Source organism: Helicoverpa zea, chromosome 16 (assembly GCF_022581195.2).
Source record: "Helicoverpa zea isolate HzStark_Cry1AcR chromosome 16, ilHelZeax1.1, whole genome shotgun sequence".
Lineage (NCBI taxonomy): Eukaryota > Metazoa > Arthropoda > Insecta > Lepidoptera > Noctuidae > Helicoverpa > Helicoverpa zea.
This window is the reverse complement of record NC_061467.1, coordinates 1,804,267-1,831,283: the sequence shown is the minus strand read 5'-3', so window position 1 is coordinate 1,831,283 and position 27,017 is coordinate 1,804,267. Positions and strand designations below refer to the sequence as shown.

The 27,017-nt window shown below is 35.5% G+C and overlaps 1 protein-coding gene and 1 pseudogene across 1 annotated transcript in view; one reads left to right on the top strand and one right to left on the bottom strand.

The window, feature by feature from the left end:
• Nucleotides 1-16,615, bottom strand: part of LOC124637440 — an 80,963-nt gene extending 64,348 nt beyond the window's left edge. The window contains exon 1 of the mRNA XM_047173928.1: nt 16,302-16,615. The gene's annotated coding sequence lies outside the window, so the exon portion shown is untranslated. The remainder of the gene's footprint in view (nt 1-16,301) is intronic.
• A 1,128-nt stretch (nt 16,616-17,743) lies between these two features.
• Nucleotides 17,744-18,921, top strand: LOC124637842 (annotated as a pseudogene).
• The last annotated feature ends 8,096 nt before the right edge of the window (nt 18,922-27,017 follow it).

The window sequence follows — 27,017 nt, the reverse complement described above, 5'->3', positions numbered from 1 at the left end:
ATTTGCAGTAGGTTAGATTTTAGTGATACTATATACGGAGACAACTTCTGTCAGCGGTTTTACCCGCACTCGTGGCGTTCCTTGGGGGAGGCTACGTTCAGTAGACGGCAATTGGCTGATATGACAATGATGATGAAACAAACTCTTCAGCTTTATAAACAAGTAGATCTGTGCATAAGTATAAATGATAGTTTTTTAAACGATAAACATTTTTTAATACTTTTTAGGGTTCCGTACCTCAAAAGGAAAAAACGGAACCCTTATAGGATCACTTTGTTGTCCGTCTGTCTGTCTGTCTGTCTGTCTGTCTGTCTGTCTGTCTGTCAAGACCCTTTATCTCAAGAACGCGTGGACGTATCAAGCTGAAATTCACATGAAATACTCAGGTCTATTGCCCCTTTAAGCTGTGAAAATATCAAACTTCTACGCCAAGCCAATCAAAAGATACAGCCGATTTTATCGATATTTTCAACTTTTCGACACTCGCAAAGGAATCAAAACCTACAGGATACTTCCCGTAAACTCAGAGTCTTGAAATTTGGCACAAAGCATTGTCATATAATGCAAATATAGGAAAAATTTCGAAAATCTCATTTTTTTAGTTAAATAATATAAAAAAAATATTTTAATAAAATGAAACTTACTACCTTATTTCTCACGAACGAATAAAGGTATTTATTTGAAATTTATACCAAATACCTAGGTCTATTGTCCCTTTAGGCAGTGAAAAAATGAAACTTCTAAGTTAACGCGATCAAAAGATACAGCAGTTATACCGACACCTTAGACGAATTTCCGTCACACGCTAGGGAATCAAAACCTACGAGGTACTTCCCGTGAACTCAGAATCTTGAAATTCGGCAAGAAGCAACGTTATATAGTACAGATAAAGGAAAAATTGCGAAAATGATAAATTTGAAGGTACATAAAATATTAAAATATTATTTTTGCTTACATGACATAAAATATTTTTTTAATAATTATAAACTTACTACCTACCCTTTTTCACATGAACGCGTAGAGATATTAAAGTTGAAATTCATACCAAACACTTCTTAAATATAATTGCCTCTAAACTGTGAACAATTTTAAATCATTCAAAGGTCATTGGGCACCTTAGTATGGAAGCCATACCCACGGCGGATACGAACGAAATATAGCACAGTATAATGATAAAGGCTCTGATTTACTATGGCATTAGTCGCATCAATGTGAACCATGGGAATCTAGAGAAAATCAGGTGTAAACATCAAATATTTTCCTCATTTCAATGGGGAATTTAAACGACCAAGTTTGACGGATTTGAGAAATCATTTCTTTGTAGTGAAAGAGTATACTCGCCGTTTATTTCCATTGTCATCAGGTCAGGATCTGATGATGGAAATCCTGAGAAATCGAGGGCAACTATCAGAAATTGTAGGCATGCATAGGATTAAAACTTGATTCTCAGATGTATGTCTGGTGATACTATCAAACAGTGAAGGTTTAGAGCTTATCTGATGATGGAGACGTGAGAAAGTCGAGAGAACTCTGTATGTTTTAGTTACGTCGTGTTTGGGCTTATATTATTCGTATTGACGAGAACTTTTCACAAAATTTAAAAATAAAGACTTTTTACAAAAAAAAAAAAAAAACAACTTCTAAAAACAACAAGAAAACTGTTTATATGCATCGGTCTAGATCTCGGTGGTTAAATAACTATAGATGCATCCTCTAGACACCGACTTCTAGACCGATGCATCTAACATCTTTTTTAATTTCTTTCTTGCTTTTGTTTTCTTGTTGCTTTTTTATATGTTTGAAGTTGGATTTGTTTGTAAAATGCTACAAAATAAAATAAAGCCGAATTTATAAAACAAAGAAAGGGACAGAATTACACTTTTGTCAAGGCGCTAGAAACGTAAAGCCAGCAGCCCCGAATCCTACTCTCTAGCAGTCGTTGTTACAATTCGACAGTTATAAGTCTTCAGGCAGTTTCGAAAAAAACCTGAAACTGGGGCTCGTTAGGTTAGGTTAGGTGATTAATCCCTTAAAAATAAAAGATCCCATTAGTAGTAAATTCTCATCACCTAAAATAAAATAAGCTCCAACACAAGGTTACGTAAGTTACGTTATAAATTGTTAAGGAGTTCCCATAACTATATCTGATCTTTGCTATCGATCCCACAATGGCAGTCAAACCTATCTATGTGGAAAGTCTTAGTCTCGCCAATACGAATAAAATAAGCCCAAACACGTGGTAGTTGCAACATACCGTTCAGGAGTTCCCTCGACTCTCTGTAGTCTCCATAATCAAATCAGCTCCAAACCTTCACTGTTTACCAGTACCCTCAAAAATACACTCACATGTCTGGTTTTGACTCGATGCGTGCCTACAATATTCAAGATAGCCCTCGATTTCTCAGAGTTTCCAGATCCTTATCAGATCCTGGTCATCCGAATTGGCATCTTCCTTCTTTATGAAAAGTCTTTAACAATAAAAACTAGCATTGCAACCTGTACAATCCTCTGAAACTGCTTGTCTTTTATATTTTTCAAACGATCCTGGACATTCGTCTCCATGGAATTTTAATAAAATATTTATATTCAAAGAAACGTCATACCATTCTCCACGATTTAAAACTACTTTGATTCGTGTCCGCCACTTTTTACAAAGCGGGTCAGATATGCCCAATGACCTTTAAGACATAATTAGTTATTTTCAATCGGATTTCTGAATGATAACTATAAAATGTTGTATATAAATAACTTTAATAAAATAACTTTTACAAGGTACTGGCCTACTATTTTAGTTATATTATAAAATAAAAAATATTAACTATTTTGACTCTCACGAAATTACCATAACTATGATTGTTCTAAACTGAACGGTTGGCGCGAGACTCACTTTTTATCTATACAGGATTTGTACGGAACCCTCGGTGCGCGAGTCCGACTCGCACTTGGCCGGTTTTTTATAACTAAACCTTCTGCATTTATCCTAACAAGTGACACACAAACAGACGCGGCAGATTTACTGCGGACGAAGCTTTCATTGAAATTAGATGATCGTCCGGCAGAATTTATTTTATTGCTTTTGAGAAGGAAAAACATTGTTCCTCACCGTTTTATTGTCAGTGCTTCTGAACTCGGGAGAATAATGAGAAAGGTGTTCGTGGTAAAGACTGGGATTGTAAAAAATATAAGATAGAATAAGGACGAGGTAGCGAGGAAAAAGATGTTTTATACCTCTATTAAACCCTAGAACGGCACATAGCAAAGTTTTAGACAGAAGATAAATAAATAAATAATCCTTTCTTTGTACCAACATACTTTACAATATATAAACCCACCAAACTGCGTATTAACAGTTTGTCGGCAGGATAAGCTAGTTAGATAGTTAGTTAGATAGTTTGATAGGGCTCATAAATCAGTATGGTGATAAATAATAGTGCCCACATTACAGCGAAAAGTTTAGTTTAATTAGATTCACGATTATCTTGAAAATAAACTCTAAGCCAACCATCGGGCCAACTATAGCTTTTCTCGAGAAATAGGCTATGTAACTAGATTATAGATTTTTTTTATTCCTAACAAACTTTATCCGTCTTACCACAAAAACTTTTAAACGTCAGTTTATGCCTTGTCTAAAAAAAATTCAAATTATGACGTTGACATATGGTTCATTTTGCAGCCAAATTTTTTTTAGACAAGTGTAAAACAGGGTTTTAAGTTTTTGTAGTGAGGCCATATAGCTTTATAATATAAGTCTAGTTTCCCATAAGTCAATAACAAACGAACTTCACCCGAGAATCGAACCGGCATCACAAGTACAAAACACAAAAAGCTATTACCGGTAACTTAGTGGACTCCACAATAATACGAAGTTTTCAGGTGGGAACCAGCTTTAAACTTGACTCGGAACAAATCGTTAGCTTCAGTTCAAGTTTTTAAAACTTCCACCTGAGGTTTTAACGTGGGCAAAACTTTTAAAACTTACATTAGATTTGTTAACGAGGATTTTTTTGTTAAAACTCTGCATTCGAAATAAAATAAAATGCAAAATAAGCAGACATATTATGATGTTGTGTAGTTAGGGTTTGGCGATGTGTTTTTTACAACGAGCAAAATACACACTGAACGGCTTGACTGAAATTATCTAGTAATTATTGTGTATACCTCTACCAGCATGATTTCATTGTCTTGTAAATAAGTTTGTAAACCCTACTAATATTATAAATGCGAAAGTAACTCTGTCTGTCTGTCTGTTACGCTTTCAAGTCTACACCACTGAACTGATTTTAATTAAATTTGGTACAGAGATAGAGTTGACCTTGAAAAAGAACATAGGATAGTTTTTACTCCTGACTTTTGAAGAATTCTCTTGGAAACGCGATATAACCGAACTTTACGCGGGCGAAGCCGCGGGCGGAAGCTAGTTATTTTATAAAATGAAGACAAAATTGAAAAATAATTAAAAGGAACTTATACAAACTGTATAAAAACTAATCAATTACGCATTTCTTACGTCGCGTGCAGTGGCGTACAGTCGGTTTCATACAAACCCACCATATATATCAAACACGCGAGTTATAAGTTCACTTTAAATGGTAAACTTTTCTCAAGTCCTTCCCTGTTTACATGTGTAAGCGTTAAAGCAATCGCTTTGCAATTCAAACGTCTTAATTCATGCATTAATAAGGTCATCCCGTTTCATACCCCACTAAATACGACCCCAAGACTGATTGAACCATTCTTTAAATCAATTTGGTAATCAGGACATCGTACGAATCCTGTCTTTAGCAAGCAAATGAACAGATTGAAAGTTATTACAATTGGTATAGTTCGGCCATTCAGAGAATGCGTTCCTGACACGTCGCGATTGAACTGACGACGTAATAACATTCATTGATTATTGATATAATAATGTTGTTTTAATGCTCCTCAATTGTTAAAACGGTAAACAACCAGCAAAAATATTTTTATCGTAACTGCAACGCCATTGCAAAGTTACGTCGTCAGTTCAATCGCGACGTGTCAGGAACGCATTCTCTGAATGGCCGAACTATAGTAAAGAGAACAAATATACCTCGAATGCCATAACATTTGACTATAAAACCTAGTGGCCAAATCCCCTGCCTCTCGAGTACGATTGTGCGTGTTTACTTTCAAGTCAGTTCAATATCTTGACTGAAAACGTCTCGAAGAAACCTGGACATTAAAGTCTGAAATCGCCAATCCACCTTGAGCAAATGTGGTCGCGGTTGTTCCTGGATGATAAGTGCCCAGTAGTGAGACAATAAAAACGAAAAGGAACTTACTTCTATAGATGAAAAACGAATTCTGCAGGACGAAGGGGGTACATTTTACCTCGATCAAGAATATGTATTTACACCCTTTTTTACCCAACTTTCAAGAAGGGTTACATTTTATATAAAGCCACTACTCCCTACTGCAACCGCGTCACGTTCCAGTCCGTCACGCGTGGAGACAGCTGCCAATTCCTAGACCGTCACGTTTGTTGACACGCTCAATTTTATTACTTCTCTATGTGGTTTCAGCGGCATTTTCCCCATTGCACCCATGGGAGCTGTAGTTCTGTGGGATATTGCTTAGGGTGCTGTTAAGTCAATGGTGTTTGTAATTGCGTAGTGGTTGCAGTTAGTACGTTTTTACGGCAATATTAGAATGTGGTTGGTGTCGATTGTAAATAAGTGTTGGAAACGAAGTAGAAAAAGAATGTTAAAAAAAGGAGCGTTTAAATTTTTTGGTTCGACAAGTGACTTTTTACGAATTCGTACGCTTGCTAAGTATTTAGCGCACTTTAATTACAAATTAATTATTGAGTCTATATATCACTATATACATAAATATGAATACCACGAGCCCTATGTGAGAAAACAGATATTATGATAGTCTTCATGGCCAACACTATACTATCACCCAATTTTACGTCCTCTAATCAATTTCTTCTGTACTCGAAAAACAATCACTATTATTATTCTCCAATTACAAAACCGTTCTAACAAACTAGCACAAACACACAACGACTAACTCCATCATCTCAATCCGTCAATTTGTTAAAAAAGCAAGAAAGGGGACCCCTAATTCTGATCAGTAATTGTTTCGCAAAGGGTTCTCAACATCTCACTTAATGGAAATAAGCCTCAAATTGCTCTTTGAGGACGTCCGTTTATTTTCCAAAGAGGCTTCCTTCATACAAGGTGCCTTTGGATAATTTACAAAGGTTTCTCGCAATATTAGTTACATATTTCGTGTATGCTTGAGTGGTGGTTAAAATTCAGCAGTATATTATTATTATTTATTGGAAGGAGCCGTATTTGATATTGAAAGGGAATTCGATATATTACGGACTGAATGTTCGCACCTTGAAAGCTTTGGGATATGCTTTTATTGAATAGTTTTATTATGAGGTCTAGAACATTAGTGTTATAAAAAAAATGAACAGACATTTGACTCTAGTACAATGAAATTTTATATCCAAAATTGTCTTAAAACATTGATGTTTTGCTTTATCTAGCAGGACTTTTCATATCTTTTGAAAAATAATCATCACCAATAATTATCTCAGGCAAGCATTACAACAATACGCGTCAAAAATCGTTAATAAATAAAATTAATCCATCAATAAATAAAGTCAGAACAAATGAACGGTTAATTAGCTACTCAAATAACTGCAGTGTGGAGCCACACAGTCGGCGAGAATTACTGAAAGTCAGTCAGTCACATCATGTCAGTGTCCGCTGCCCACGAGTTACACTTTATAAGGCTTTTGTAGATATATGGAGTTTTTTGATAATGTTTCGTTTATACACACATGGAAGTATAGTAAAGAAGTATGGAAGTATGGTAGGTAATTCAACAAAGACTATCTTTTTTACACATAAACGGTACTTGGATATCTTCTTTATGGTTTATTCTATATGCAAGCAAATATATCGCGTAAGTATAGTAAGTCCAAGTAAGTCCCACTTAAAAGAAAAAAAGTATTACTAAAGATAGAGGTATTTCCACTTGATCAGTATAAAACCTAAGAAAACGTATCACCATTAAAACCCCGCGTCTACAAGGTGTGCCTACTAATACACTTACAGGGTGCTCTAATGAGCAATTGACGCCGCCGCCCCCCAACGCTACTAATTATGTCGCGACGAACGGTTGCTAGGCAACGCCGGCTTGTTAATTTTAAATAAGACACTGTAATCTTTTACATTTGTGTGAAATCACGCGTGTCTTGGAAATGCGTCGTGATTTTAAAACAGCATTTTGTAAACTTCACATGTACTAACACATACTAACTTAACATTGGTAAAGTAAAATGATAACGATTTTAAAAGTGAAAATAAGTTAATGTAGCATAATCTACTAAGACGGTTTGTTGGCGTAATGGGCACCATGCATGACTGTCGAACTGATGAACGTGGGTTCGATACTCGGTACGGTTAATATTTGATGATTTGTGTGATGAGCGTGCTTGTTGACTGTGGTCTGGGTGTCATAATATATATTTGAAGTAACTATATTTCTTTTATCAGTTGTGTTAGCACAGAGTTAACCGTCCGTGCGTTAAGGAATCAAACATTAGTAAAAAAACTGCGTATCTTAAATAAAGGCAGTCAAATATTTCAATAAACCATCATTTTCGAAAAATAATACCATTTTCACATCTGTGCGCAAAAATCTGTGAAAAATGGCGCGCAGTCACTTGTCAGTTTGGGTTAACGTCAGACCCACGCACGTTTGGCAAATAACAAAACATGCTGTATATACAATATACATATTATATACATATACAATATACGCAAGTGTTTATGTTAAGTATGAATATTGGCATATAAAGTGGCCGTGTATGTATTTTTTATTTAAAAATATTTTTCGCGTCATATGTTGATTACGCAGAGAAGTATAGGATTTTGTCCTGTAATAGCATACATTGATATAGCTGCATAGGATTTTATAGTCAAGGGAACCATAATGTGGACTTGGATAGTGGTATGACTATGGGTAACATTGTAAGTTTCTTGGTTAGAATGGGAGGTGGTCTAAATCAGAAGATAGATCTATCAACGATAAAACATCACAGTCAGTGGTCCAGTTGGTGTTTTTGTGAACTTGGAGGAGCCCGATAAATAAACTTGGAATAAAGATTCGACTCTTTTTATGAATATTTTATACTTCTACCACTATAAAAGTAGCCTATGTATTAATCCAGAGTATCACCTATCTACATACCAAATTTCAACCAAATCGGTCCAGCCATTATTGCGTGAAAGAATTTCATTTATTTATTCAGAACAACATTACATTGTGTAGAACATAACAAACATATATATTCATACATTCTCACAAACTTTCACGTTTATAATATAAGTAGGAAGTAGGATGAGCACAACATTTAAAAGTCTCCTCATTCTAAAAAAATGCATTTTCCTAAAGCCCCCTCCAAACTCACACACACACACATCACATGCTCCTCTATATTATAAATCAATGTGTTCACACTCACACGCGCACAAACCCACTTAATCGTACGTCAATCATCGTTGAGCGACTGACAGCTTCCCCCCCCCCCCCCCCCCCCCCTTGCTGACTCTGGACTAACGTGCAACGTGACCTGTGAGTACCAACTACTGTAGGGTTAGCACAGATTATAATCTTGGATGGATAGTCTTAGTTGATTTGATTGGTAATTTGAAGGTCAAGTTCATCAAATTTTGTGTTTCAGTTATTGATATTTTTGGTACATAACTTATTTATAAATAAACTACAATGCAAGCTTAGTTTATCTACTACCCATTCCATCTTAGCTTGTGTCTAGTGAGAAATCGACCCGTTCAACTGCAAAATGTTTAAGTTAAAGTCAATTAACTGCAACTAATTAATACGGGCCATATAGGAAATTCTGTTTAGAAATCATAACCTTCGAAACCAAATTTTTGACGGTAGGTATCCGCTACCATAATAATAACAGTTGCATGATATTGTAGAATTTCAAGATACATATTCACTATCCACTGAATATATAAAATATTAATATCTAAAATTACCAAAACGTTGCAGGGAAGTATGAACCCTGGGCGCCAGAAAAGTCAAACGATACCTTCAATGTGCCATTGTTGGCGCCCTTCATTGTAACCGACCGTTACCCAAAGGTAAATGTAAAAAAAAAACTTATTTTTATCCCTCCGACTTTTCACTGTGGGATTTTGTATAAAAACAACGTTGTTTGACTGCCAAACATTGGGCGCCCAATTTTATTTACTCGTGTAAACCTTGTTTTAAGGACTTAATGGCTGACACACAACACGCGTCCCCTTTTCGATATAAAAATATTAAACGCCTTTATCGTGCGACTGACAGTCAAATTATTGCCAGCCCTGACTTAGCTCCAGGGTAGCCATACGTGAATATATTTGTGATGTTTTTTCACTAGCGTTGTGTTATGTAACCCTGGAAGGTGAGATGAAATGAAAATATAAGATTTTCCTTTAGAAATCGACTGAATCTTATTTTTTTTTTCAAAGATAAGACTCAAACAATCGTGTAAAATGAGTTTATATCCGAAAATCACCAGCATTCCGACCAAGCGCCATTTAAATTCCGAAATGCTTGTAATGGCTCATTTAATTACTTCAAATAATTGTAATGTCTTACAAAATCCCTTCAGAAACAATAAAAATGTAATTTAGAAGCAAAAACCAAGTAACGACGCTTTTAGTATATTGAGTAGCTTTTTGGTTTTTATTTGCATTCGCGCCTTTTTCGTCCCTCTTCGTCCTTATACTAAGGGAAAGAAAAAAATCCTTTTAAAATTCTGATTTGCATGTTACGTTTGTGGAACCGACTGACTGCCGTCAGAGCTTTTCCTATTACATTTCTTATGCTATTTTTTCTTTTAAGTACTAATAAGACTATTTTGTCCCTAATTAATATTTTTTTGTCCTTCTAGCTAAGCTAACTATATAAAAAAAAACTTCTTAAGTTATGTCTTATGTAACCTCACCGCAGGAAATGCCTTCGGTTCTTGCAAAGATAAACGATTAGTTTATAGAAAACAATCGAATAAACGTCAAAATTACCATCCTTAAGCAAAATTTATCGTTTATTTTCATTATAACAGGAGGATCTCACAAAAACATCATCGTTATTCGTCACTAAACACAATGATGACGAATCCTACACAACCCACATATTGCTCGCAATATCACAATATCACGATATTCAATGTTCGTTCACTGTGCAATGTTCGATGCTGTTTTGTTTCGAACAGTGAACAGTTTTCACGCTCATCTGAATAATGTGCGCTTGTGTGCAATTCTGTTTTGAAATTCAGGTCTTTTGTTAGATTTTAAATATTGGTTATTTGAGGATTTTTGTTTTATTGTTGTATGGGAATTTATTGAATGAAATTGTGGCAATATGTTGTAGTTTTATTTTTATTGTTAGCATGAACTTTAAATACTTCAGTTCAACATTTTAGCGATAGAGTTGACAATACCTAAATTAAATCAAATTAGAAGACTGTTCAATATGACTTTACGAAATAAACCTATAACTACATAAAATCCGATAGTAGCATTCCACTAATTTGGGTAAATACTCGCACTAATTAGTAGTAGTTATACATACCTATTATAAATGTACTACACAAATAATATAGTTATAGGATTTGGTAACTATTTGCACAGTCAAACGGGTTTCGGATAGCAATATTTAGCAGAAATCATAAGCAGCCATTATCTAGCAGATAGCATTAACTATTAGCTAACTAACACTTCGATAACCAGTGAAACAGGCCTTAATCTCGTGTGACACAACTCATCGATTTTCCCAAAATTGAAACGAGGGATGTTAAAAAAACAAAGTTCTGACTAATCTGACTGAACACAGGACATGTTGCATATTTATGAAGTTACTCCGAGGAATTATTTTACTCTGTTAAAAAATAAACGGTTTTTCGTATTAGAGAGTGTAAGTCGTGTTAGCGTGTTTTCTAGTTCATTGCTTTATTTTGAATGAGGTTTTTTGCAGTTACGTTCGTTTATGAGCAGAGGATTTGTCGCTTTGCAGTTTGAAACTTACTTCAGGTTTGGCTTACTAACTTTACTATTAAATTCCTGACAACTAATAAAACCTACCTACTTACTCTATTTGCGCAGGCACTTAACTTAAGCACAACTCTTGACATGACTTTTTATTTCAAAACTAAATTAAATCCAGGCGAAAATCAATGGCAATTCAATAGCCACAGTAACTTAATCAATCGAGTCAATATTTTCAGTTGCAGTTTATTTCTTTAAATATGTATTTGTATTCAACCTCAAAATCATTTATTCACACTGCTGCACTTTTTAAACGTTCTATCAAAATTAACGGCTAATTCATTATTTTTGGCGTTTAACCTTTAGTTAAACGCCTACTCAAACGGAGCACAGTAGGTGTACCTATACACAAAGTTCCCATTGATATAAAGTTTATGTATATGCATGTATGTATCTGTAAACAATAGACACACATCAATAGACGTCACCAGTGTTTGTGGGATCAACTGGAGTTGCTAAGCTCGTAGTTACGTATTCTGACCGGCAACACGGCACGTTGTATAGATAGTTTATTTTTAGGTACTGTACAATACTATGGACAGTACATACCTACTATAGATATAGGTAATATTTAGTGTTGTAATAATCCGAATGCCGACCCCAACAAAGTTAGGAAAAGACTAGGCAGAACATGTAGCTAACATTGCTTAAAATTGCTAAAAAAAATAATGTCTGATGTAATGGAAACTCTCCCCAAACATTTATTATATTCTAGTTTTCATTTGATGATCAGCGGCAAAAGAAATACATCACCTGTCAGACCAACTATCACAGTTCATGAGGTACAGCCTTTTGTCAAACGGACAACGAATTCTTAGTAACACTACGTATTAGAGTCCCATATGCAAAAGGTAAACTTTGCCTATGGAACCCTAAAAAGCACAAACGATCTACAAATTCAAATCACATCTCGATAACCCTCAAACGCTACTGCCTCTTCCCTACACAAGCGAGTGTGTATTGCCAACAAATCATTGTGCCGGCAGGCCGGGGCAAGCCGGGGGCTCAGCCCATAAAGACGTGAGATATTGAAGAAATGCCAGAGACAATCCAATCGCACAGGTAATGTAATCCAGATATGTGACCTTTTTGCGTTCAAATTGAGGGAAGCTGATGCGATTTTTTTGGTAAAAGTAAAATGGTAGATGAAGGCAGATCTGAATGTGATCATCAAGTTAGATGTACAAAAAATGAATTAGAGTGTGAATTAAATTAATTCTACCATTTTAAAACAGATATCTCGTAGCATTATTGTTGAAATTACTCAGCTCTTCTTATCTACGTACACAAGGGCATAGTTGAAAACCATTATATTTTCATAACATTAACTTTATGGCACAAATAGCCTATTAACAAGAATTTTCATAGTGAAAAAAAAACACAATTTCCTTCAGCAACAAGAAAGTACCTCTCCAAAAGCCCTTCTAATCTGCAAACCAATACATTTTCACACGCTTACAGCATTGTCCTACATTATCCTATTGTGCGAAGTTGTACAAAGATCCGCGTTCACACCCCCACAAAGGCTATAAACGTCCATTGTGACGTATGCGCCGCCACTAACGGGAATAAAAACGATTGCTAAGGATATTGCCACAAACAGCAAGAACTCTCGAAGTCTCGATTTCAGTTTTTTAATGAAAAGTTTCACACGGAAGATTTTCTAGGATTCTTTAGTTAAATTGAGAGAATCCAAGAAGAATTAAACCACTAGTTCTCCGTGGTTCCATCTGGGTACAAGCTACTTTTTTACCCGACTAAAAACTAGCTTAGCCAAGTCGACTCACGTACACAAATGTGTACCAATATTGATATAACGCAACAGACAGCTTTACTTTCACTTTTGTATATTAAGTAAGAACAGTACATTGTAAATTGAATCTAAATCATTTCAGATATGGGTTTTAAAAATACAGAAACAAACTAACAATCGTATCTGATTACATAATAGGTGCATCTGCAATTTCACCAGCAGCGGAAAAACCATCAGCGGTCTGAAAACCACTCATCAGAATTTGGAAAACGAAAAGGGACAAACAATTTCACACCTAATTTACTGTGTTTAGCACTCCAAACTTTACTTAAAACCTTTTCAGGAAAAACCCTACTAATGACAACAAATACAGCGCCATATTTGTTGCGCTAAAAGAAAATGGCCGCTGTAGGATCCATGGAGAACAAAATAACAGGCGGATATGTCATAACGCAAAATTACGACGAAGAACGTTACTAGATCCGCCCTAACACGCTTTCTATGAAACTCGCCCACGATTGCCAAAATAAAATCATCAATCAATCAAGGCCAATCTTCGACAGATTGGTTTTTATTTGACAAGGAACCCGAACGTCTCGTTAGCTGTATTAACTGATCACACCTACCGTACGTTGCTTAGCCTACAAGAAGGTGCCTGACCTACCTTCCTTAAGGCATCTCCGCTATGTTTTCTTGCTCTATGGTAGAAACAAATGAGCGCTATTGTGGCAGTCGACCCGCGCCTCGCTTGAAACAGCTGATTTATTTATTACCTTCTCGCTTTAGAGAATGTTGCAAGGAAAATATAATTCTCTATTATATTTTACTGCAAAGTACTTTTTTGAGACAGTTTATGTTTTTCTATTTTCTTTTTACACTCAGAGAAGAGTAACTTTATGGTAAATAAGGCAAAATACTCAAAACAATTTGTCTTCTCCGTTTTATATAAATAACATTTAGCTATCTTGAATTTAATTTAATATCTTTCATGTTTACTGATTTCTAAAATAACACTGATTAACATAGGATAATGAGAATTTACATAATCCCTCGACAACAAGCCTTCATAAACAAGATTATAATATCAAATAGGACAGCCATTATGATTATTTGTCAGTCTCCAATTAAAGCATATTCTCGAATATTCCTTCTAATATTATAAATATAAAACTTTATACTTGTTTGTCTATAATATCGGCCAAACCAAAATAAATCTATAATATAAAAATGAATCGCAAAATGTGTTGGTAAGCGCATAACTCAACAACGCCTGGACCAATTTGGCTAATTCTTTTTTTGTTGTGTTTGTTATTGTCAGGAGAAGGTTCTTATGAAAAAAATAGGGTAAAGTAGAGAAGTCAGTTGACGGGAGCGGAGCCGCGGACAAAAGCTAGTAATATTATAAATACGTAAAACTAAGTATAATGTAAGTATATCATGCTAAAACTATTGAACCAATTTTAATAAATTTTGACACACGGATAGACTAAGAGCTCGAAAAAAGACAAAGGCTACTATTTTACCAGTAGCGAGAAGTAATTCCTTCGGGACGCAGATACATAGAACCACAAAAAACAGATAATTTTCAATAAAATATGTTCACTAGCACTAAAGAGAAAGAAGGTATAATCTAGAAATCTTTATTTATCTCAAGGTCTAAGGCTGAGAACGTGATAACAACGCGAAGGGTTCGGCCTTATATCACTGGAAGTGAGATAGAGAGATTCAATCTCCGCTTAAGTACCTATAGGTTTTACTTTAGTAGCTGTTTTAACGTAGGTACCTATATTTTTTACTATTTCGGGAACTGGTTAGATTGAGGTAAGCGATGCTAGCTATATAATTTGTTATTAATAAAAGATATAGATTCCGCTAATTCTTCTTGGAAAAGTATCAAAAGTATTGCTCGTGCTTTTACCAGATTCAGCTAAATACCACTGTTTTACATAGAGCTGAAAATTGAATCGTCCAAAGAGCCCTTTATTACAGTTTTCAGAAATCTGCCTGTTCAACGTGCCCTCTCATGAACGGTGGTATAACACCTCAACTTCCAGTGTCCGGGCTGCTTTGTGAAAGTTTCTAAGACCCACAAAGCGATTTCAGCTTGACCCCGAAATCGAAACCGCCTGCAGCTACTGTAACCAACGAGGCACTTGGCAATGCTTTACGTGAAATGTTTGTAATTATAGAACACTGGAGTATGCTGACTAATCCAATGACTTCTTTTCATAAAGTGTGAAAATTTTAGTAAAATGAGAATGAATATTTTTTATAGGAAACTGTGATATAGTGTGTGTGTGCTCATAATAGAAGGGCTGAATTATTCTTTCATTACGTATATTAATTTCCTTGTTACCGTCTATTCGGTGGTTGGTTTTCCTTAAGCTAGTCAAGGTTTCCTCAAACCTGTATTATCCTCCTCCAAACCCTTTCTTTCACCAATCGAACATTAACATTCCATTATTTTGATAAAGTAAAAAATATATTTAAAAAAGGGTAGTTTGATGTGCAGTCAGTACGTCTGTTTATTAACGATGACCAAAAGTAAAACGATACACATATGATTAACTTAAATCACGTGATCGATTGATGTCAATCGAATCAATTGCTGTCGCATAATTACATAATTAGTGGCAACAACGCCAATTAAATAAGTACTGACAACCACAAACAAGTACTTCATTAACAAATGTAGTTAAACAGTAGTTTTAATTAACTTGTCGAATTATTTCCGACTTAAAAAAGGAACTGAAACGCACTGACATTGGAGCCAATTTAATGAAGAACCAAAAGAATAATGTGAATCTATGACAAAAAAACATCTACTCATCATCTGTCTAGCCTTTTCTCAACTAGTTTGGGGTCGGTCTAACCAGATGCATCTGCGTACCAGTGTTTAACAAGGAGCTACTGCCTATCTGACTTCCTCAACCCAGGCAAACCAATACTAATAAGACTTATTGTCACACTCACTAACTGGCTTCTGACTACCCATAACGACTGCTAAAGCTGTTCAAATAACAGGTATCATCTACTAGGAATACACAAAACACACTTATTTGAAAAGTCCATAAAACATATACCGAAGATAATCCGATAAGCATCAAAACTCCTCGATCAGGTAAACCAGTAAAGCCGAGACGAGATGAACCTAAATCCTCGAGTCCTTTGAGGTCAAAGAGATAGGTAGACAATAGCACCATTGAACGTTAGTTACATAAATGTACCGCAATTGTTGCTTACATTGTTGCCTTTGAAAAACCGGTTAAGCATTGGAAGTCTCTACTTGTTGCCTTTGCCATGAAATAACCGTTACTCTAAAAAAATCTTGCTTTAGTTTTGTCACACCCGGTAAAAATTCAGGTTGTTTAATAAAGAACAATGAATATTCAAGCAAGGGTTAGTACATTGTTATATACCTATTCGCATATTTAAAACAGACTTACCCTAAATCGCATGTCCGAATCGGTTATCACAAATCGTCACCACACTAGAACATAAAAAATAATGTGACAATAACCGAATACCGTTTTTTTTTCTAAAACAAAGGTCACAATCACACGCGGAACCTCCACTCTCACACTGGCCGAATAAAAAAGAAATTAATTCCAAATTCAAATGTGACAGCTCGAAAACGCGGCAGACGCATTTTTTGACAGTTCGATTACTTTTTTTAATTATTACGAGGGCACTGATCGAATTTTGTCCGGCGTCCGGGAGTTTTCGTCCGCGCACGACGTTCGCCCGGGAGATCTCGCCGGTTCCAGCGGCTGAGTCTAGCCCAACCGATAGTCGAAGCTGCGTATACTGCGCCTCCCCTCTTGCGTAACTGATATTATAATCATTCCTTTTTGCAATTCATCCTTTAAATTGGTTAAGGAATGTTTTTATTGTTATTTGTAGAGTTTAATTTTGATTTAAATTATTTTTAGGTTACACACCAAAAATTCGATCACGCAGAGAAAAAAATTGCAACTCAAAAAACTGCACTTGAATTTCAATCCATCACTAACATTTTGCAAAACTCCAAAATTATTACCTACACCTAAAACCAAAACCAGAACCGACAATCGCTATAATATTGCAAAATTATTTCCACCATACGAAGCTTCGACCGACCCACATCATTCGGGAAAACCCTCAGTGCGCAGGCGTGAACTGGAAAATTAAAGCGAGACGACAATACCGGCTTCGTTATATAGAGCGAGACAGCACTTCCGAAGTGAGTGCAATAATCCTCTCAATTTGTTGTCTAGGCACGTTCCAAATTCAAAAAGATATTTTTTAATTTAATTTTAATTTTACATTTAATTTTTTTGCTGAAGAGTTGATTCGTAGGGATTAATAGGTAACAATTTAACATGGATGATAAATCTAATCGAACAAAAATGTTATAGATATTAGCTATGCCATACAAGCTTCCGCCTGTGGCTTCACTGGCATCCCGAGGTAACTATTGCCACATCCGGGTAAAAGTTTCTTGGTTTTAAGTACATTTTCCTGCCTAGGCTCAATTTAAAGCCTGCTAGTACTTAGGATTTTTTCGACTTTGGAATGCAAGCTTCTAGGTTTTAGTCAGTAAGAGTCTGACAGTCCCTTCTACTTCAGTAACATAAGTTTGGGTGAATTCGACCATTGTGGTCATTCGACCGTAAGATTCGTTACCTATTCACTGGTCCCAATCACCCACGCTCAAACTAATAGATATTTGGCCAAAGTCAGGCCATGGGCTTACAATAGGACAAATACAGACGTGCTCAACAAAGCAACTTAAAAATAGCATAATTAACCATTTTTATTGTGACCTAGTTCTAGAGACATAACGTTTTTGTTGTGAAATTATACAGTTTTTGTTACAAATATGGCTAAAAAGTGATTATCTACAATTATGGATAGCAGCCCTTCCCATCGTGGTGGTCTGTCGCATCACTCTTCACCACCAGCAGCAGCACCACCCAGTAGTCGAGCACAGGATGAAACAGTTGAAGTTCTTTCTACCTCTGAAATTCAATCCTGGATGTCTAGCATTGAACAGTGCCTGAATGAGGTATCGATAACGGTTTCGGAAGGCAAGATGAATTCCGAACAAAAACAAAGAGTTACTAACCTCTGTCGCAAAGTAGGACACGGAGTTTCTCAGATGGCTATGCAATATCAGTCATTAAAACATAAAGCCATCCAGAACTACACCACCCTGCAAACGTTTAAGGAAAATCAAGACCTCGCCATTAGTTTGACTGAGATCAAGCAATCAAGCAGAAACTACAAGAGACTCTCATCAAACCTAAATCGGAAAGCACTTCCTTCGCAGACATGGTAAAGGGTACAAAAAGCCTTATTCGGCCTCAAGCAACTAGCTCAGTTGCGATATATCCTAGTGACCATACCAAGACTATACATGGACTTCGGAAAATAAGAAATGGAGGTGTTATCATAAGCACGGAGACCAAGGATGACATTCTAAAATTGAAGCAGACTGTCGAGCGCTCCACGTCTGCATTTACTGTGAGTGAACCTCAGAAGCGGAAGCCCCGTATTATAATTATTGGAGTACCTGCTGATATGGCAGAGAAAGAAGTATTTAGATGTATTTACGAACAAAATATCGTCGACAAACTTCCAACATGATATATACAAAGGATACATTTTTGACCTCATGTAAATTAAGCCATAAGTCAGGAAAAAGGGATGCTGACAGCTGCAACTACATTGTTGAAGTACCAGCCAACGTCCGGAAAGCACTAGTGAATCAGAATAGACTTTACATAAACTGGAAGTCGTGCCCGGTACATGATTTCACCCTTGTGACTCGGTGCTTCAAGTGTCAGCAGTATGGTCATGCATCCAAGACTTGCAAATCTGCTACCTCTACTTGTGGCCATTGTGGAGGAGAAGGACACGCGACTCAAGAGTGCTCTTCAAAGGAAGAACCGCCGAAATGTGCAACCTGTAAGCGCTATAAAAAACCCCACAATCACAAGACGGGATATTCCGAATGCCCTGCTAGAAAAGCCGCTGAATATAGGGACATAAACTCCGTAGACTATAAAGGCGTCTGATAGCGTCAAACTCTAGATAATATTTAGCTGTAATCATTTTTACTCATTATATAATTTCATATTTTACTTAGGGATAGTGGATTACTGATTATTTTTAGGCCCGCATATTAACACTCAAATATTGTAGGTACTCAATATGTCTATTTATATTTTAATTAGTATGTAAGCATTATAACAAACATGTGTAATAACACTGTATTTGTCACATTGACCTAGTTTTTAGTTACTTAAAGCAATTCATTGTTAATTCGCTATAAATATTATAATAAGCACTTTTACGCCCGAGACACAAGTTTTTACCTAGTTCGGGCAAATTATACATCAGCACTTTTTAGATTTAGCAAAATATTGTAAAATTATGTTCAAAGTGAAGTAATAAACAATTTATTATTTATAATAGACCTCTATTTCAAATCATAAACTTTTCGAATCCGATTGTTCGTTCACTTGTTTTTCACGGAAGGTGTTGTAGTTCCGCCTACTCGTATGTGTTTGTTTCTCTTGTAGTTTCTAACCTTTTAAACGTAGTTTATTGGCTGTTTATGTTAATTAGTTTTGTTTTGTTTGTTTGAGGTAAAAGGGATATTTTAATTACCTAGGATTTTACACGTGCAGGACAACTAATGAAAATATTAATTTATACTCCAATCAAACTGGACTTCGAGCGTTTGACCAATATACAATTATTTTTATACATCATCATAAAATACTAGTATCTTTCTTTTATCAGAGCATCGTATAAAGAGCTAACATCCCTCGCTAATTCGCAAAGTGAGCGATAAAGCGGTACCTCGGCTTATCAGAGCGAACGAGCTGAGGATTTTATTTTATTTGGATTATTTTTATTGTAGATTTTCAAACGATTAACATAGCTTTTGCTGTTTAGGTGAAAACTGGAACTGATTGTTGTTTCAAAAAAATGTTGATAGACGCTTTATAGTAGACTTGAAGGTTGGCAAAGTAGATATGCGTATAAATGTCGAACTTTTAAATAGGAAACATAACTGAATATTGTTATTTTTAGCTAGTCAATGAGGATAAGTTGATATACAGATGGAATAAGTAAATCGTTTGTTAATTTTTTAGATAATTCTGCAAAAAAAATCTTAATTCAAAATGTATACGTATGTTGACGTATATTTATTTGCCTAAACTAGGTGGTGCTTCAGAAGTTCAAGTGTTTTAAAGGTATATTAACATAAAATGGAATAAATGTTACCTATATAAACTAGATCGTAAACAAATTTCCTTCATAGAGATTAACTACTGTAAGCAGCGTCATCAGCCAGTACATGAGCACGCAGTAAATGTCTTCTCTCAATTCAGCGCGAAACGTTTGTGATACAATGTAAGTAATTGTTTCCGCGCCTTATTGTGCTGCACGTGTTCATAGACCCTACTAGTTGTGTGCTGCTCACGGGTTAACTCGATTTGGTTGGTAGAATTTTTATCGTAAATTAAGAGCAATAAATATTTTTAATAAAATTTTTTGGTGAATGTCTTTCGCCAGCTTTTTCGACGACCTGGGGGAACTGCTTCCAGGATATGGATATAAAGTACATGGTAATCCAATATACAAGCTATGTATATTTCTGCCTAACTTCATCAAATCCATTGAGCTGTTTTCTCGTTAAACACTTGCAAACATACCCCATAGATATTCATCTTAACAAACTTTCGCATTTATAATATAAGTAAGATTTTTTGGAGTACCCACACAAATTCACTTCAGAATACACAAGCTATGTACCATAAAAATAATCAATAATCAGTATCCATAGTAGTGGTATCGCCTATCCCCACAATGTCGATCCGGCTGCCGTCGCCGGCGACCGGTGGCCGCCAGCTTAAGGTGCGCGCACACCGGACACATGACGATCATTATTCACACATCAAGAATGCTCCTCGTTCATTTGTATTGTAGACTTCATAAATAGGTGTAGTAATGTAATATACATGTTTCTTGAAGTCATTTGTTTCTTGTGGTTTCCAAGAAATTATTAGCCAAATTAAATTGAGGGACCATTTGGGGTATGGGGCAGACCTGTAGTAAAGCGTAGTAGAAACAAAAATAATTATCATTTATTTTCTGCACTCAATAAGTTCCTTATTATTTTTGAAAGAACTTATTCAATTGGTTGGTAAGATTGTGTGCGAACATTTTTCTAAAACGTTGTACGCCGACTTTCTAGGAGTGGACTCGCGCCGATACAAACACATTTGTTCACGAATAGTTTTAGTGGAATCTCACCACGTATCATTACTGTATTTTAGAATAATTAACTACTACTTCTTATGCTCTTTATTCCTAATCTTAAACCAACTCCAGAACCCACTCGCAAAAATTCCTCTCCGTAATTTCCCGATGCTCGACGGATGTTTACGAGGTGCCAGTAAAAGATAAGTGGCACCTGATAGGATAGCATCCAGTATGTTGTGATCATAAACAGGAAGGCCAGGCGTGGGAGTGACCCCGGGAGGAGTATGACCTTGGCAAGGTCACGGGTTTTTGAGGAGTGACGTAGCATGCAGTTGACGTAAGAAGGTGTAAGGGTATGTGTGTTTTGAGATAAGTGTAGCAATTTGTGACGTAGGAGGAGGAGAAATTATAAAGTACTCAACTTTGACGGCGCAATATAGTCACCATGCCGGATTGCCGAAACTGAGGTCCAGGGTTCGATTCCTGGGTCGGTATGTATAGTTTATCAGTTGTGTTAGCAGCCATTTTGACTGAGCGACCGTGTTTGAAAAGATGCCCGGATTTTTTTTGTCAATTTACGCTCTAAGAAATAATGTTAATGTTTTTAATACTCAATTTGTACTTTGTAACTTAAAATGTACCCAGCAATGTTATTCATTGTTTAGTTTCTTATAAAATATCCAGCGCTTCTCAGCAAGTCATTGACCTAAAACTCTTAGGTTCAATATTCTCCAGTTACGTTAGAAAACAGACTCCACTAAATTGAGAAATTCTAGCAAAATAAACCCAAACACAACATTGCTAGTGCTACGCCGTAGCCTCGTAGCAGCATAGCAGCTACGGAATTTACGTAGAACAGTATTCATTTACACAGTACTCGGAGTGGTTCGCATAATAAATAATTTTAAGTTAATATACACTACAAGTATTGCTTGAAAGCGCTTCAAGTTACTGAAATTTTAGTTGGAAATTATTTAATTTAGATGGTAAAATAAGAGTAAGATTTTTGAAACAAGCAAAAGTTTAAAATTGGCTTGAAGTTAGATATCCATCGAAATTGAATTCTATTATCTATCATAAGTATGAATTATACGGTTTTCAAAAATGAAAATCTAAAGTAATTATAATATTTGCACAAATATACCAATTCAACAGGCTAGGATTGAATAATACAAAATTAAATTGTATCTAACTTAATACTTACACAAGTTATAGAAACTCCATTAAAAAGAAACCTCAACCGATTAACATTTTTAACACACTACAAAGATCCAATTTTAAACAATAACAAATATTCTCTTTGCTCAACGCCGACAAAGAGGAACGCTCATTCAGAGGGTAGTTCAGTAATTGTGTCAACTGTTCTCCGGCACTAATTACTTCGGCCGGTAATTAAATAATACGAATAATGGTGCAGTAATCCAATATTTAAAGCTGATTTTCATATATTAACAGCTTTAAGTTGCAATTTGTTTGTGTTTTCTGCGAAAATGCTGAGTGAGATTTGATTGATACGGAAGAGCTCATTGAGTATTTGGGTAAGCTTATGATTTCCATGTGAGATACAAATCAGTATAAAGTTCTTGCAATGGAGAGCTTATGTTTTCAATTATACTAACAACATCGTAAATGGTCACAAATATGTTCACGATTGTTGTTTGGCAGTCATAAAACACTGTTGTCCGAACCTTCCAAAGATATGTTACTAAAATGTACCAGAGTACAAAACTATTACAAAATACAACACGGAATTTAATGTCTACCAAATATTTAGTCGTTCACTTTACTCAGCCTTATCATAACATTTAATCTTCACTATTAGTTTTCCAGCCAAATGACCAGCACTTAGCAGCTCAACATTAGTGGGGGTATTATCATTACTATAATGTCACGATCATCCCCCGAGAGACCCCAACGGATGGGGGATGGGGGTTAAAAGTGTCCAGCTTGCCTTCTTCTATCCATTCCTTATTTTCTGTTCTAAGTGTGTTGGTAATTATAGTGTCAGCTAATGGGGTTTGCATAATTGTTGCAATGTTCGAGTTATTTTAAAAAATAAGTAGTATTTTTTTATATTCGGTGTGATAATGGATTTTTAAACGATTTAAAAAATGTGAATCTATGAATCTACATCTTTTCAACTGTTTTTATTTTTTTGTCTTTGTTAAATAATTTCTCGAAGATGCCTGGACTGATTTGGAAAATAAAAACAACAGTCCAGTCTTTCAATGTTCAGTTTTTTTATAAAAAGTTGTTTTATTATCCAGCAATACATTGGTTATATAAAAAGGTGAATTCTAGAAAATTACATAAATATTACACAGCAGTACTAAAATATTTAAAGTAGACTACAACGCCAACACAGATTCTTCAATACAGCGTTTTAAAACTCCGCACAAGCCAGCAAAAATGTTGACCTTCACAAATGAATTGTACCACTCCAGTACGTACAATAACTATATCGTGATTGAGCCATTGTCATCAATTGGATAACGAGTTGCACGCCGTTTGGTGTCGCTTCCAGAGCTCCGTAGATATAATATATACGTTTGAATGGAAGTGCCATTCGAGGCTCATTGGTAGCTACACTTCACACATGACTGTGTGGAGGTGGGTTAACTAATAGCAAAAGTAGTTGGTTGTCTGTCAATTACAAAATATCGTTTTACAGACTCACCGAGTACTTTGTTTAGATCTGGTAGCTCTCTCTGATAACCTTGATGTTGTCATTTTAGGACATTAACCATGAAAAGGTGGAATTTAAATTTAAAAAAAGTCTGAAATATATCTCAAAAGTAATAGTGCGTCCAAACTGTCTTAATTTTTGTGACGTAACACGGTAAAACTTCGTAACAAGGGGCAGCGTTTAACTTCACTGTTTGACGTTTGTTACGACTTATGAAATACTAGCTTCCGCCCGCGGCTTCGCCCGCGTAGAGTTCGGTTATATCGCATTTCTAAGAGAATTCTTCAAAAGTCCGGGATAAAAACTACCCTATGTTCTTTCTCAAGGTCAACTCTATCTCTGTACCAAATTTTATTAAAATCAATTCAGTGGTTTAGACGTGAAAGCGTAACAGACAGACATACAGACAGACAGACAGAGTTACTTTCGCATTTATAACATTAGTAGGGATAAACTCGAAAAAAAACTAGTCAGTCGATGAATATTTTCAATACTGTAGTTTTAAAGCAAGCAACGCCGCAGTGCAAGTTAGCACACACGTAGGACGCGTATCACGTGACCGTGCATTAGAAGTGGGTCAGAGCGACTCATTATGCGCCGGATTGCAGCTGATTGGTGCATTATGCCGAGATAAAGGTTAATTATTGCCGCCGCACGCGCTAACACTCGGGTTTTCTTTGAAGTTGTGAGTTTATTTATGGAATTGAGTAAGTTATATCTTGGTAATTTTACAATTGAGTTCAGATTCTTGAACGTGATTGAATTTAAAATGGAATGAACATGCCACTGTGAAGGTGAAACATGGCTCTAACATAAACATACTACAAAAAATTTGCATTAGCTTCTTGCAGCGGTTTCACCCGCATCTCGTAGGAATCTCGTACTTGACACATCCGAGTAAAAAGTAGTATATCTATAGCCTCCTTGAATAAATAGGCTATCTAACACTGAAATTAGTAGTTTCTATAATTTGCACATTGAAGCAAATAGACAATCTATTTAGCCTTATAATATTAGTACATATATATATGTAGATATGTATGGACAGTTTTATTTGAGGAAAAGCTTTTTATTCATTTATCCTCGGGATCAAAGGGTAAAATATTCTTGCATATGCCTATATATTTTCTATGATGAAGATTTGACATCAAATAATCGGAAACACATTATAATTTGAACGGGAAAATAACAAAAAATATGAATTGTAGCACGTGATTTTACCGACTTCTAAAAAAGTAGTTCTATGTTCAACGTGTTTGTTAATTAACTCGAATATAATTAATCAAAATCTTTTTCTGAAATATGTTGTAAGCATCAAAATAAAATATTTTTCTACTCATCTGTGAATAAACACGTTTAATTATACGTTCCTACAATTAACTTTTAATATTTATTCATTATTTGTGGAAACAGTAGAACAATTGTAATTAAGCGAGCGTTACCTATATTTTATGAATTTTACATATAACATATTCATTTATCATAACATTTTCGCTCATTCACGCGTTTTAATTACGAGCAAAAGCGGGCGTTTTGCTTTTCACATAACATTGCGGTTTTAATGATTGTTTTATACGTAAAATCATTGTTTGCATATTTTCATATTCAATTGGATAGAATGTATAAAAACTGTGAGAGGTTTTGTTACATAAGTATATTTACCTGCTATATTTAGTCACTCTAGTATTATTAAACAATTTATAAAACAAAATGGTTAGACGTATAGTGACCGATTCGTAAATTATTTCAATGATAGACAGCTCATATATGGATCAAGACTATAGGCTACTTTTTATCCTCGTGCAGGAAGTAGTTAGCTCGGGACGAGTAGAAATGTTATTATACCTACAAATATATCATTATAGACATATACCGTCTTACCACAAAAACTTTTAAACGTCAGTTTATGCCTTGTCTAAAAAAATGACAAATTATGACGTTGACATATGGTTCATTTTGCAGCCAAAATTTTATTAGACAAGTGTAAAACAGGGTTTAAAGTTTTTGTAGTAAGGCCCATAGTTGTTACGACAGCAACACTGACCCGTCGGTAACAGGATACAATAAGTAATGTCTACCCTTAGATACGCCTACGACTAGGGTGACTACAACACTTCTTATTTTTCACAATATCGTGTTACTTTCCAAAAAGTAAAGATCCCTATGAAACTTGGAATACAAAAAGCACAAAATATAATTATTAAACGAACGCTACTAAAACTGTTGACGATATGTTACAGCCTTTTTATCGTCCCACTGCTGGGCACAGGTCTCCTCTCACACGGAGAAGGAACAAACATTAAGCATTAATCACCACGCTTGCTCAATGCGGGTTGGTGATTTCAGACTATATAGGTTTCCTCAAGATGTTTTCCTTCGCCTTTTTACCAGCCATTTTTGTCCAAACTCAGTCACCCTACCTACCTACCGAATCCGCGGCCTATGGGTAACTTCTCCCCAACTTTGTATTGAAAGCTGGCAAGTAAAAAACTCTTAATTCTGAGCTTTTAAAGAAACGCAAAAGTTCACCGTTCGCGCCCACTTGCTCAATAGTTAAGTGGTGTTCAATTGATCGATCAAGTGGAGTTTAATAGAAATTTTGAAGGTATTTTTAGCCTGCTTCTAAGAAGGTTATTAATTCGATGTTATAGATAAAAATACTAATAACTTCATCAGCCCAACATCTTTTAAATCCCACAGCAAAAGCGCCGTCTAATAATAAAATAATTGGTGTTAAATGACTTTATCAATCTATACTACTGTCCGACTATGTTTTGGACACCACAACCAAGGCTGTTGAGAAAAACTCACATTTTCCCTTTTAGTAATGTACCAATTTAGCCATTTTATACATTTATAAGGTCGCCGGAAGACGCTGGATGCAGGTCGCCTCCAACAGGTATCTGCGGAGCAGGGGACGTCCTATGGCTGGGATACATTGATTGTTGTATTTTATTTTAGCAGTGGTATAATAAAATCTATGAAAATAACCCAATAAAATCTACATAAAACTACTTTTGCACTTACCAAACCAAAAATTAAAACTCTTCTATTACATAACTTCTAAAAAATGTCTTATTGGATATCCGTCGTTATTTCTCACCTATAATATTATACCAGCCGTCTAGAGTCACCTAGATTCCATTTAGGTCACTGATACCGGGAGGAAATTGTTAGCCAGCTATACTGAATATTGCTTATAAGAAAAAATCTCAGA